The 14,354-nt window shown below is 34.4% G+C and overlaps 1 protein-coding gene and 1 long non-coding RNA gene across 4 annotated transcripts in view; one reads left to right on the forward strand and one right to left on the reverse strand.

Moving 5' to 3' along the window:
* LOC149798141 (uncharacterized) overlaps positions 1–14,354 on the forward strand; it is a 230,332-nt gene that overhangs the window by 121,878 nt on the left and 94,100 nt on the right. The window lies entirely within an intron of this gene.
* The window catches only part of LOC149798143 (uncharacterized), a 50,288-nt gene that overhangs the window by 31,994 nt on the left and 3,940 nt on the right, over positions 1–14,354 (reverse strand). For both annotated transcript variants that reach the window (XR_016421965.1, XR_016421964.1), the window contains exons 2-4: positions 9,550–9,770; positions 3,056–3,154; positions 2,367–2,456 (exon numbers count right to left, since the gene is read on the reverse strand). The gene's annotated coding sequence lies outside the window, so the exon portion shown is untranslated. The remainder of the gene's footprint in view (positions 1–2,366; positions 2,457–3,055; positions 3,155–9,549; positions 9,771–14,354) is intronic.

A 14,354-nucleotide genomic window follows, 5' to 3' on the forward strand; every position in this document is an offset into this window, starting at 1 on the left:
GATAAAGCCGCAGAAACAAAGTCTCCATCAACACGTTAAGTTTTACAAAAAGGACTGACTTGTCCACGAGCAAAAAAAAAGCAGTGAAAGTGATCGATGGTATAATTGATTCGGGCAGACAGGCAAAATCGAAGATCAGCAGAAGTTCGGGGAGGTACTCATTTTTATAGTATGCTCCTTTCCATTAGTATGTAACGTGTCGAAACTTGAAACGATAGTAATGTGTACTAAACGAATCTTTTCACACAATCAAGGACATAGTTTGTTATTTATGGCATCGAGGATTTTAAGGGATTGATGTGTCGAAGTTCACGTCACTTTTAGAACAGTCTCACTTTCCTTCTTATGCTGTCAAAGTTCTGGCCCTGAGTTATTCTGGTCGCCACTCGTTCTAAGATAATAACTTTTTCCCTTCAGGGCCAGTGTGATATTAGCCTGACATGTAGTTTCACCAAGTATGGATTCAGATGAAGACCTGAATTCACAGTAGCTTATGCAGGTGAGGAAAGACCAATACTTTCCGGGTGCTAGTATTTCTATATTTTAAGTTTCATCCATCGTTCTCATAGATTTTCTCACCGGAGGGGTGGAGATTAGAATTATAAAGCACTTTGACTTCCTCGCATTTCATAAGATTTTGGGGATCAGAGTTGCTGGAGGTAAAGTGCATGCGTATTACAGCTCATGGAAAGATTCACAACTGCCCAGGCCTCTTGAGTCCAGGAACGGTGAAATAAAGGTAGACAGCGTTGTATCCATCATATCACCAGTTGATCCTCGAGTGGTCGATCGAAGCGTACGCAGATTCGTCTGAATACAAGACGTAAAGAGACAAGACTATGGGAGTTCAGTTAGTTTATTCATTCTGAATAATGAGTCTACGTGAATATTGAGCCTGTCAGGAATATTAAGGACTTGAACGTGGATTTCGATCATGACACCAGCTGATAGAACCCCAAACCAGAAGGCAGAGCTCTGGATTTGCTGATATTGGAATCCATGTTCTCCAACAATGTAGTCGTGGAGAAGCTGGGTCAATATAATTATTTTTTAATGGACTCATTAACGGACTGATTTGCGAATTGTCGAAAGCTAAGACCCCGTGATGTGGGGACATTCTGTGCCGTGTCCACGACATTTGGCGATGTCGATGGTTCGGGATGATAACGAAAAATCGGAAATGTATAGTTCATAAAGCTGGTACCGAGATCGGACAGGTCCTGGACTGGTACTGAAGATGTCCGGTGTTCTCGTGTGTCTAGCGTATGACTTGGGACTAGAGCCTGGCATTTGGAACAATATCGTCACCTCAGACGGCGCTCGAATGTGTCAGGGCCCGTATCGGTAATGGAGATGTACAGCGTGAACTGCTTCATTGGACATAAGTTTAGGCATAGTGCCGGGCATTAGGGGTTGTATCGCCTTCATAACCGGTGACAAGTCGTGATGTACTCGCAACCTGTCTTCCAACTGTCACGCAGAGTTAAGTAATGGCACTGCCCAGTACTGGAGAGAAGCTGTTCGATCATAAATGTCAGCAATTGTTGTCTGACGCAAGTACGGCTTACAGAATAAACCATAATACGTGTTTGGTTGGTAAGTTCTTACAAAGCACGAGGCATCACCTAAATGACCCCTGAACATTGATATATTTTGAAGCCTGCTGAGGTAACATTGTACACATCTATAGAAAAGGGACATTTCTCAAAAGGTGACCTGGAATATTCACTTGCTCAGCAATTCTAGAGAATCATATTTATTGACTTCCGGAAACATATAGTGATGATGTTCTTATAATTTGCTTTTTTGAAATTCATACACACTGGAACATTTTTGATGTATTTCACAATAGCAATTGAAATGACCATCCGTAAATCTTAAAATTTCGGGGGTTGTTGTTGTTTTTACAAGACGTTGGCCAAAACACTGTCGTTTTTCTTTATGGAGCAATATACAAGTTATCCTCTGAGACATTATGGTTGTATTTTAACAAAAATCTCCAGCCTTTTCTATCTGATGGAGATTCTGCTTAAGTAATAATATATATTAATATATTATACATATACGTTATAGTGATGTTTAATATTCATTGTTTTGTTGCATATAATTGATTCCGTGGTTATTCATTTATTTATATGCAGAAATATGTATAAAAAGTGCACAGGGGGATTTTTAAAAAATGAATGCTTCAAACTATGCTCCAAAATTCTGACAGTGTCTCGAATGACTTCAACATCGTGATCAGCATCTTGAATTCAGATATCCCCTAACTTATAACAATACTGTGGCATGATTCCTTTTTCTGTAGAAGAGAACAGACGCGAAATATGTACGACCTTTAATTGAATAGGTACAATGATACTTACTTCATCCGTGCAGTCCAGATCTAAATCTTTCTGTTCCTCCAGAAGGTTTTTCATGGATTTGTAATCGCATGTTTTAGCTGCTTTTATAAGCTGCAAAAGGAAAAACAATACCCGTTTAGTGATAATGTAATTAACTTTTACAAGAAGTCCGCCTTTAAAGGATACTTTTATAAATGTCTAGATATTATTGTGCATCACTATGACTGGTGTGACTATGACAACTATGATGTGAACGATTGTGAAGAGAAAGGCGACCGTAATGGTTGTGGTGATGGTGACGAGGACCATAACAATGATGATGTGAATGATTATATATATATATATATATATATATATATATATATATATATATATATATATATATATATATATATATATATATATATATATATATATATATATATATATATATATATATATATATATGAGAGAGAGAGAGAGAGAGAAAGACAACGCAGATTAAAAATATAATTTCTCTTTAAATTTTTTATATATATCGTTCTTGGCAAAATATAAATATAATGCTGTACAAAAAAATCGTAACAGCACCAAAAGTAGCCTTTTTGGTATCTGCGAAGGCTGTTACAGCCACAAGCATGACAAGGAAAAGGAGAAGGTAGAGGAAGTTGAACGAAGTACTGAAGAAAGAATGAAGGGTGAGAGTGATGACTTCCAAGGCGTACACTCACCTTTGCGCCAGTGACACTCAATTTGACGTTCTTCCCTTCAGACTCCTGCAAGTTCCCCCACACGTCAAACACAGTTTTCCCTTTGAAAATATCCACTGTCTGTATGGAACGAAACCGATTATTACTATACGGAATACTTTTAAACGTTCGATTTATACTACACGTAGCAAAGAGAATCAAAATGACGGCTGTATTTTATAAAGAAAAATATAAGCGTCAATATGCTGGAAAATATAGAACAATTTTGTGGTTACGATTGTACAGAATATTCAATACATCAAATCGTATCAGCTGATTTTTATCGTACCAAACTATCATTTGGCGGAGGGGAAGCTGAGTGTCAAGAAAGTGTGTTATAACATATTATTTGAAAATATCTTCAAATTGTATTGTTTTCGTTGGAAACTGTTTACTATCTTAAGTTTAAAGCAATTGTTGATATCAGGTAAGTGTTTTTATTTTCATGGTAAATTGGGCGATTCGAAATCATGTATCCTAACCGTGATATATATTCAATAGTTACATTTTACTGTTGGTACAAACACACTATTCTTCAAACTTATAAATTTATGGTATGATGTAAAAAAAGAAAATGCTTAGTGCAGGGGCGTCAGGGCATTTCATCGGAAGTAGAGGTGGTGGTAGTGGTGGGTTCTTTTGGGAGCACGAGGTACAATTAGTAGGGCAACAACAGGGACTGTCATTGTTATTAATATGTAGATTCGCAACTAATGAAACATATTCAGCGCCGGTCACATCTTTTCTGACGCTTATGGTTATAGTGATTTGGTTCTTAGTCGAAATAATTAAAGCTGGTATTCAAGTCGAGACATTTCGAGTTACAGGAAGATTGATAAAATAAAGGTCAAATCATGCAGTACACGAAGAATCTTCTGCATGTTTTATATATATAAGAACAGTCATTGCAGAAAGTATATCACCAAGCCCTGCCCACCCCTCGGCATGGCTATTATCTAGTGTATTTATTTGCTTCCTCTTCAGCCTCTGTGATTTAGTGGTGTTGAACTCGCTGATTTCGTCCTCTAAGGCGAGAATTTATATCCTGTCATATGATTGATACCATGGTAGGTCATTGCCACGGCGTGTCCCTGGGCAATGCACTTGACTCTATTTTCCCTGGGCACGATATAATGTTCAGTTACTGATGTGCTGTAAAAGCCTTGTGTTGTTGTTATTGCTTGAATTGTTTCACGATCATACTTTACAGACAATAAGTGTGACATGTATCGTGGTATGTCGAACATGAGTAAATGTAGATTTATTACGGTGATACACTGACAGGAAGCTATAATATTTCGATATTTTGATTTGAAAAGTAATTCCATCGACATAAAGGGCACACATTTTGCAGTGGACACTTTAAATGGTCATCATTTACACTGCATCGCTGAGTAGGAATTGGATTCGCCACTCCAATCATTGACCAAATCAACATTATTTTCTTTATTATCATCGAGTGCAGAACTGAAGGATTCAAGGTACTAATTCAGATCGCATAGTAAACCTATGCAATCACCATGATATTATATATTCAATAACCTTAAATTTCTGAGTGCTCATGATCAAATCTATATTTATCAGTATAGATGTATCCTTGATAACAGTTTCTCTGCAGCGAAAACCATATGAGCCGCAGACCTTTCTGGATATACGTATGTTTGAAACATGAGGATTTAATGCCGCACCAAAGAGTAGTCAGGTGCTAATTACAGTAATCAGTGTTTCAAACTCAAGTCTGTTAAAAGACTAAAACTTCATCAATAAAAAAATGTCTCTATTTTTCAGTTACGACCAGGATAAGGTCTCAAAAGATTCTTTTACTAAAATCTAACTTTCAATATCAATCAGTCCTGGCCATACAAACCCATACATGCTCTATTTTATGTTGATCCATTTTCAGACTGGTTCCCATTTTTCGATACAATTAGTACCGTGAGTCCTGAAGCATTGAAATATAAGCTTTAAATATCCCGTTTTCAGAAGGTTCATGCATTTAAGAAAAATAACTCTAATGATTCTTTTATAGGGTTTAAGTACAAACAATGTACATAATATACTTTGTTATATGCTGCATTTAAGGCGATACAAGCTGCATGTATATACAATACATTGCATGGTATATACAGCTTATTTCAGGTAATTTCTTTAAACAATATACAAACGTTGGGCATATTGTTTTCGTTCAGATCAAGTAACGTTAATATTCTATGTACAGTACACCGTTTTAACACATCAAAGCATATATAAGAAAAGTTAATTTCAGTTCCAAACGTAAAATAGAAAAGCATACTCGTGCATGTATATAAAATGCATGCCTATTAGAACTCGTAATATTCCATATTGTTATGTATATCTAACTCTTTTGTAATTTTTATTCATGACTGTACATTGTAGCGATTATCTATCGCTGGATTTCGTATACGCGTGTGGGTTCAATTTTAAGAAAGAGTGTAAGATTGCGTACGATCTATAAATATATGCTTACGAACGTGTTTACAGTTATTAATAATATCATATGGGTTCCTTGACGATGTTGGAGATTTGCAAGTTGTCACGTAACACGTAATGACAAAATGTATGTTTTGTCTCTTCACATGTACATAAGTACCTGTTGCTGGACAATTTTCTCATTCTTATTTCTTGTGTTCGTTTTCTAGCATCATGTCTACAGACGTCTTTTATGTTGGTTTTAGATATTATTTGAGAGGATTCCGTGGAAATAGAACGGTCCGTTGGATTTTAATATTATTTCTGTTACTAATGTGAATTATTTAAAAGGGTTCTGGACAACACCATTTTGACACTTCGTGACTATTGCCGGACGAATATATTCATAAATTTATACAAAACATTCATTTTTTTGGAGTTTATTAGAACTATTTTAGGATTATAAAGGATTCAATTTCATAGTACTGTAAGTTCTTCTTAAATTTGCATTTTGCAACTTTGATAATTAAAATTGTTACTTTTTAAAAAAAAAAAACTTGTTGGTTTCGCTTTTTTCTCTTACTTAGTTTATAACAATACAATTGTAACTATATCATCCTGAGCATTACCGCAATACCTTAACTCCATTCAAAACTACTAATTATTGTTTGTGTTTGTTGTAATTGTTTCTGCTTATTACAAGCGATGGCTAGATCGGAACATCAGCTGACTGCAGACCCCTAATACCAACAGCGAAACAGTGGAGCCTCGCGTAATTGGGGGGATAGGGGGAATCCCTCAAGCGGTCGGAAGTGCATAACTTACGGCTTAGCGAACATAAGATAAATCAAGGGTCATGTGCTGTATTTTAATGAAGTAAATAAAGATACTAGCTGCTGATAAGCTTCTTATATGCAAATCTGAGTTCAAGATCTAATCTATTTACGAACACAGAATGTTCTTGAAGTAAAGTTTGTTTACAATTTGTTGTAAAAGTCCATCGGAAATGTGGGTTTTCCAGAAATTCCATTGTGTAGCATGGTATTTTGGTGAAATAAATTATTTGTTGATTTAATATAACTGTTGGTTTCAATTTCTTTCTGTTACAAGTTTTAAGATTTAAATTCGAATATTGATATATATTTAAGACTTAATTTCGTATATATATATATATATATATATATATATATATATATATATATATATATATATATATATATATATATATATATATATAGTGCATCTTCCTTACGTTCAGATATACAAACAGGCAATTTACACCACCTTGGGGTTTTGTAAGTGAGTGATATTTGTGTACAATATTTATGAGTGTATGTGACTGTGTGTGCACTAAAGGTTTGCGGTATTACGGGTTTACTGCGGTATTTTTTTTTCCTGTGGTACCTATGACGGTACCTTTTTCATTCTATCGGTACGTCGGAAGTTTCCGTCAGTAATAAATGTACGGAAACTCTCGAGGAATCTCGTTACGGCTATAATGATATTATCACCGTTTTTTCATTATTTATGACAAAATGTTTACAAAATATATCTTTTTTTTCCTCCAAAATCCGTTGTATCTATTACAAATTAATGGTGACAAATATAATTATATTTATCATTCTTTAGTCACAGCTAGGACTCCGGTCTCTTGCTAAATAAAGTATAAATAACATTCAATCTCTAAAAACATTAATTAATAAATAACTTAAAGAGGTAATATCTAAAAACTTATAAATAACATAACGTAGGAAACACACCCTAAACACCTCGACTAGTAATACCATAATAACCTTGAAAATCTCTCTTCATACATGATTTCTACTAAGAACCTCTATAAACAGCATAGAATATCCCCCCTCCTTTTAGAACATTTTGAAGAAGAAAAAAAAAAAAAATTGCAAGAAACACCAGGTAAATGCAACAAGAAACCAGCGATGTAAAGCAAGCAGGACCGTTCCCGAGCTCTCCTTCCCACTAATGACAGCCAACCATTCAACTGTAGGGACCTTTATGGACCCACAGATTGAGGCCAAACTATGAGGGTTCCTTGAATCCATAAAAGCCTGGGGGAGGTGGCACCATCCCCTTCCCCAGTAACAACTAGCAGGCTGCGGTGCAGTCAGAAAAAAGTGGCACATGCACAATTGTGCGCACGCCACTATAATTAAACTCAACAACAACAATGCAGTGGCCAACGAATTGTGAAACACATTCGGGGAAAAGCCAACTTTCGGAAAAATTTCGGATTATAAAAAACAAAATGAGCAAGCCATTTTTACAGTTATTAACCAACGGAATTAAACAAAAAGATGTCGGGCTCTTGCCCCAGAACATTGCCTTGCTGATCCGTGATACAATTGCGGTATAAGGATTGCGATACATTCAGAAATATCAGTACCAGCAGGCACATACGTTTTCGCAGTAACCAGCTCTAGTGTGCGTGTATGTTTTGTGAAGTAAGGAAACATATGATTGTTTTCCTTTGGTCATGTTGAACAACAATTTAAGGTATCGCCCAATGTCAACGGTCAGGTGGTGATGTAGGGGAAAAAATCCCGACAACATTGTTCAATCAAAAAACATATCAATGCTAATGTGCATTACCACACCAATTACGTTACGCACCATTTCTCTAATGTTTTATTGCAATTGTTTCGGTAGTTGTGATTTATGTATTGAAGCTGTCTAGGCGTTAGGTAGGATTTCGGGTCAATACTAAGTGTGATACATTGGCTCGCAAATAAAATCACTTAATTTACATAATTTTTACAAATGCTGGACATCGTTTAATATTGCTGTATATTATAATTATAGATTTCTACAGGAATCTTGTAATATTATGCACCCAAGACTTTCTTTACCTTGTCAATATAATTTGTCATTTGGATCTTTCGTTGATATTGTGTTGGCAAGATAATAAGGAAACTGTATCACCCTTGAGTGATGCAGTAAAACGCATCAGCGAGTGGTATGTACGTTTTGCTTCTTTGTTTCGTTGATTGGTTTTGGGGGTGGGGATGGTGTGGTTTTTTGCTTGTTTGTTTGTTCCTCTTGATACTCTCTTGAAAATGCCTAAACAAATATATTACACTCTTGCAACAACTGCGGTTTACATAGTTTTTAGTGTAAAATTCAGCTAATTGTGGCCAGAAAGCGTTCCGGATGCCACTAACACAATCGCAAAATGGCACAGAAATCCAGTCTTTCTCAACATTGCAATTTTGAGTTAAACATTAGCATAAGTCTATGAAACACTAATTATAGACTATTCCAATATGTAAATTCCTACAACAGAATAAGAACAGGACCATATTGAAGGTTAAAAGACCATAGAGATAATACTCACGGACAGGCACAGATCACAGAAATAGCGCATGATGCGTCAGAATTAGACATTGATACCTAAGTTTAATTATCAATAGCACAAGGAAAAATATAAATATGTTCCGCATGAGCCTGATTTTTTTTTGTTTGAGCTTAGTTTGTATTTGCTAAGCTAAACAATCTGTATGCTTAAGATAAAATATTCTGCTTATCAGCTAAAGAATAAACAAACAAATTTCTTAAGTTGAATTAACTTTTTGATTGTGTTAATTTACTTAAGAAAAAATTCATGTTTTGATCAAGGTGGAATATTGCTGCTTAAGCACAATAAGATCTTTGCTAACTGTTAACCACATAAAGTTTTTGACACATACAATACCATAATTGCATAGATTTTAAAGAAAGATGCCTATATACCAGTGTATAAATTATGTAACTATTTCGAGAACGACGCTATTACCATATTACATTTCTTTTTAAGATACAACACAATGAGCTAGAATCTTTCCTTCTACAATTTTATAATTAAAATGATGTATATAATTAACAGATAATAAACAAATAAAAGATATGTAACATTCAGTATAATTTTGTCATTTGGTCTCGTCATCATAAAAGAAATATGTCGAAGTAATGAGCCATGTGACCAGTGTTTCGTCTTCTGTTGTTACAGTAGAAGAATCAATTACATTCGTGGGGGAGAACGATGTTTGACTTACGGGGTCATGATTACTCGGGTTAATGGGGTTCGTATGCGAAGAGAGATCAGGACTGACACCACTAAAATCGTCTGAGTCAAGCTGACTGATGCTATCGGCTGCACTTCCTACAATGGAATCAATGCTGCCCTCTTCTTCTGACTCAGCATGGACTTCTGCCATCATCTTAATAACTTGACCATTATTAGATAGATCCAAGCTTGCATTGGTTTCATCCATTCCTACGAATGACACAAAGATTTCGCAACTTATTAATTTGTATATATAATAATGCAGCTTAGGTTGAATCTGGAAATAAAAATTAAGTATCAGAGAATTGATTTTATTCAGTACAAACTAAGTGATCTTCAAAGAAAATTTGGTGTAACATCGTGTTTGAAGTTGTATTAATCTTCTCTCCTATATTAATACTTCATCTAGAATAAATGCAAGATAGAACGGTAGAAATATATCACATGGCAACAGTTAGCGGGTAATTTGTCTTTGATGTTTAAATCAGGTTCCCGGTGTTCTGAAACCTCCCCGTGTAACAGTAGCCTGCCATGTTCGGTTTTGCTTCGGAGTTTCACACTTGTACACACTGTTTAAAATTTAAACATATTTTCCTGATTTTCCCCAACTTGTAACATTCTTTTTTTTTTTAAAAAAAAATGAGTTTATAATAATAAAAAAAGTTTAAGGAACCTATGCCTGCTTTTAAAAATTTTGAGCATAAAATTAAAAATTATTAAATGACATCGACATTGGCTCTTCGGTCCATCTTTACCTTAACTGATTCAGGATCATGCGATTGAACCAATATGAACGGTCTGTGCCTTTCCCCGTGCTTGAAAATGATCTTTGATGTCGTCTCGTCCCGCCTGGCGTCTCGTGTGGTCCCAATTGGTCTGCGCCAAACGAAGGTTTATTTAAAGAAATAGCCTTGCGTGTAACGCCAGAAGAAGGTTTTCACGCCTTATTTGGAAAGTAATTGTTTAGCTGATTTCATTCTTCATTTAGATATTTACATAGTCATTGACTTACTGGGACAGGACTATTTGCATCCCTGTCTGATTGCAGAGTGGTCATCGATCCCATTTATTTCAGGCTACAATAAGAGTTTGGCTTACATTATTGTAAAAGGTATGTCAAGATAAATTTTGAGATATGAAGAAAGTGGTTGCATTTTCGTTTTATCAAAGTTTAACCGAACTGACTTATATTGGTAACAGTATGAATGTATTCAACTTTAACTGCATCTCAGCACAATAATGGCTACATGGTGCCAACTAAAACTAAAGCTCGAAAATGTCAAACTGCAATACAAGTAGATAAAATATTAAAGCTGAAAATTTATCATTCTGTAAAACGTACATAAAATAAAAAGTAACGATAACAAACGTATCGGTTACAGGCATCAAGGAAGCATTTTCTTAAACCCTCATATGACTTACCAAGCCACGCGAGAGCCAGGTTGAACGAGATTATCTCAGAGGTAAGTAATGACTATTTTGCACAGCACTAGTGCCCATTGATGTTAATACGTCATAAGTCTTTATTGATGTTACAGCGACTTCATCACGTGACACCAATAATTGAATTCATATTTTGCAGGGTCATGAAGTCATAAAGCTTGAGAAACTCGATCCTATACCACGGATTTACGGCTTCGCTATACAGTCATGTTGTTCATGTTTTATAATTACAAATAGTTATACAAATAATGAATTTCAAGATATAAATAACAGATCTGTATTTCACCTATTTGTTTCTAAAATAAATTGACTAAATGCACAAGACGTGTGCATGGATACATAAATATTTCATCTTTGGTGTTTGGAACTAATAACCTCTAGATTTCTGTGTCTCATTGTGCAATTTTAACCACACTAATATTTTTAACAAAAACTTGGTAAACAAATGTGTAATTTCTTCAATAATTATAACTTTAGTAAAAGTTTCAGCTTAATGAATCTCATTGATGTTTGGTTTTGTTTTAATTTTAAAACTGCATGAACATCATTCAAAATCAAATTTTTGGTAATTCATCGATGGTAAAACGTTACGTTTTACGTTAATCGTTTGTTATCAGAACCATCTAATCTTCGCACATATGGTAGGCTATTCATCCTTCGAAACCTTGTTAAGTTGGGATGCAATAGAAAGATTATTTACAAGTCTATATTAGAGTGTGGAAGTTGAATTAGTCTGGTCTGCTGAGATGCTGTGCCTGCATAGATAATTTGCTGGTTTGACTGTCATCACACAGCGAAGAAAATCCAAGCAGACCGAGCGAGCGAGGCAGTGAAGTGATTGAAGATCATTTGTCGTCCATTACAAGAGTCAAGATAAGGGAGACAACTCTTCTTGCCCGAATTTGGCATTCACGAAGAGTAATGAAAATACATTTCCATTGTCTTGCTTATGGATTATTGAAAACACAATTGGATTTGGAGAACTGTGGGAAAATATTTACATTGTCTCGGACTGAAGAAGATATCTATAAATCTTAGCTAAACACCTAGCTTCTCTTGAGATTTAATTTCCATACAAGTTGTAGGTTGTATAATAAGTACATGGCAACTTCGTGTTGAGTATGGGCAAGTGTGACAGAGTTATCCTAGTAATTTAAAATTAATCTTATATACCTTAGGTATTGTTAAAATAAATTTTCTTTTCTCTTATAATAGTGTATGATTGATGTGTGAAAATTGGATTGTACAATATACAGTTTTGCCTTCCTTGAAGATGTGCATCTCTCAAATGAAATTCTGTTTCATTTTTTATACTTCAATAATTGCAATTTCAGAGGCTAGTATTAACTACTCTAGAAAAATATTTTTAAATATTTTCATTTTTAGAACACACGGGAGCATACGTTGCGATCACCAGATTGTTTCCTCAATACTATCTCTAAAGAAATTTCATGAACGTAGCACACACATTTCCCTATATATTCTTCACTGTGCGTTTTTTGCACTTACTCACAACTTCATCTTATACCTGTCTTTATTTCAAAAGTTCTGAATAGTTTATGTTTTTTTCTTTATAAATAATACCATTACTAACACTAAAAGAAATCGTGAAAACGGGACATGTGCAGTAACACTGTATTCGTCTTTATATGTTGTTTTGCAACTGTTTATGTTCTTAATAGATTTGTCTATAATTTATGTTTGTATTGTCTAGCGTTCTATATACTAATAATACTAAAAGGTATCTTATAAACGAAAATGAAACTGAAAGTTTGTCCTCTCATATTTATGATTTATTTCAATGCAGTGTCATACGTCCATATTGCAAACCTCGCCTTAGTTAAGAAAGAAAATGATGACATGGCAATATTGCATGAGTTATTTCTGTTGACGGATGAAATACAATATTGCCGCAGTAGATGAAATAAAATATTGACGGAGTTACCTCTGTTGACAGATGAAATAAAATATTGACGGAGTTACCTCTGTTGACAGATGAAATAAAATATTGACGGAGTTACCTCTGTTGACAGATGAAATAAAATATTGACGGAGTTACCTCTGTTGACAGATGAAATACATTATTGCCGGAGTTACCTTGTTCACAGATGAAATACATTATTGCCGGAGTTACCTTGTTCACAGATGAAATATAATATTGCCGGAGTTACCTATGTTGCCAGATGAAATACATTATTGTCCGAGTTATCTCTGTTGCCAGACGAAATACAATATTGCCGGAGTTATCTCTGTTGCCAGATTAAATAAATTATTGCCGGAGTTATCTATGTTAAGGTTGAAATACATTTTAATAATATTTGAATATATTTCTCATCGAAGAAGGAGGTATCTAGTTTTTATGATCGTTTATAGTTCTAAAATATTTTAAGTTTATTGAACACTAAACCCAATAATAAAACTCTAATCATTATTGTTTTCAATATATAATAATTAAACACATTCTTTTAATGACATAACATTATCTCATCACATTATCACTGTCTGTTTCAAATAGTGTTTTGATCAGATCATGAATAATTTAAATGCAAACAATAATAGTAATGATCTTACCAGCAATTTGCAAACTATTTTGATCAATGCCTTTGAAATTAAAATGCAGTTTTACCATTACAGAACATAAAATATGGTGTCTACTTTAAGTAACTTTGTAATAATTACATGAAATTTGTATTATAGTATATATGTATTAACATAACAAAATCTCTATTCAGAAAGAAATCAATAATGTATTTAACAAAATGTTTTAAATGAAATACTTACTTTCATTAACATAATCACATTTTTCGAAGGTTAGACTGAAAAAAATAAGTTTGTTTCTTTGTTCGGGATTTCACTCGCAAACAAAAGATAACTGTCAAGATCATTTCAACATGTGTTAATCGTCAGTAGCTCTTTACACAATATTTATCTGGTAAAGATAATGCTAAGAAAAGATGAATTGCTGAGAAATAAAGAAAAGTCAGGTCAGTTGGACAGGGTGGTGACTGATCATCAGTTGTACGTTGTATGTTTGCGGTATGAAGATTATTGGGTCAAACAGGAATTTCAAATTCACATGACAAAATTTATTGGGGGGGGGGGCAAGATGTAACGTTTAAAGTATCGGTAGGTTTCACCTGCTGAATCTGTTTGGCGGAAACTTTGTTGGCCTGTCTGGAAGGAAATGTAACTTAAAACAATAAATTTATTTTAAAAACTGTTTCTACTCCTTAACATGCATTTCGGAATGACTGAAATTCACTCACGTACAGACAACACATGGTCGGGTGCAAAAGAAGGGGTATATAAAAATATACATTTTAAATCCGATGTAATAAAAATACCTTCCCT

This window comes from Sinohyriopsis cumingii, chromosome 6 (assembly GCF_028554795.1).
Source record: "Sinohyriopsis cumingii isolate HCF-2022 chromosome 6, ASM2855479v2, whole genome shotgun sequence".
Classification (NCBI taxonomy): Eukaryota; Metazoa; Mollusca; class Bivalvia; order Unionida; family Unionidae; genus Sinohyriopsis; species Sinohyriopsis cumingii.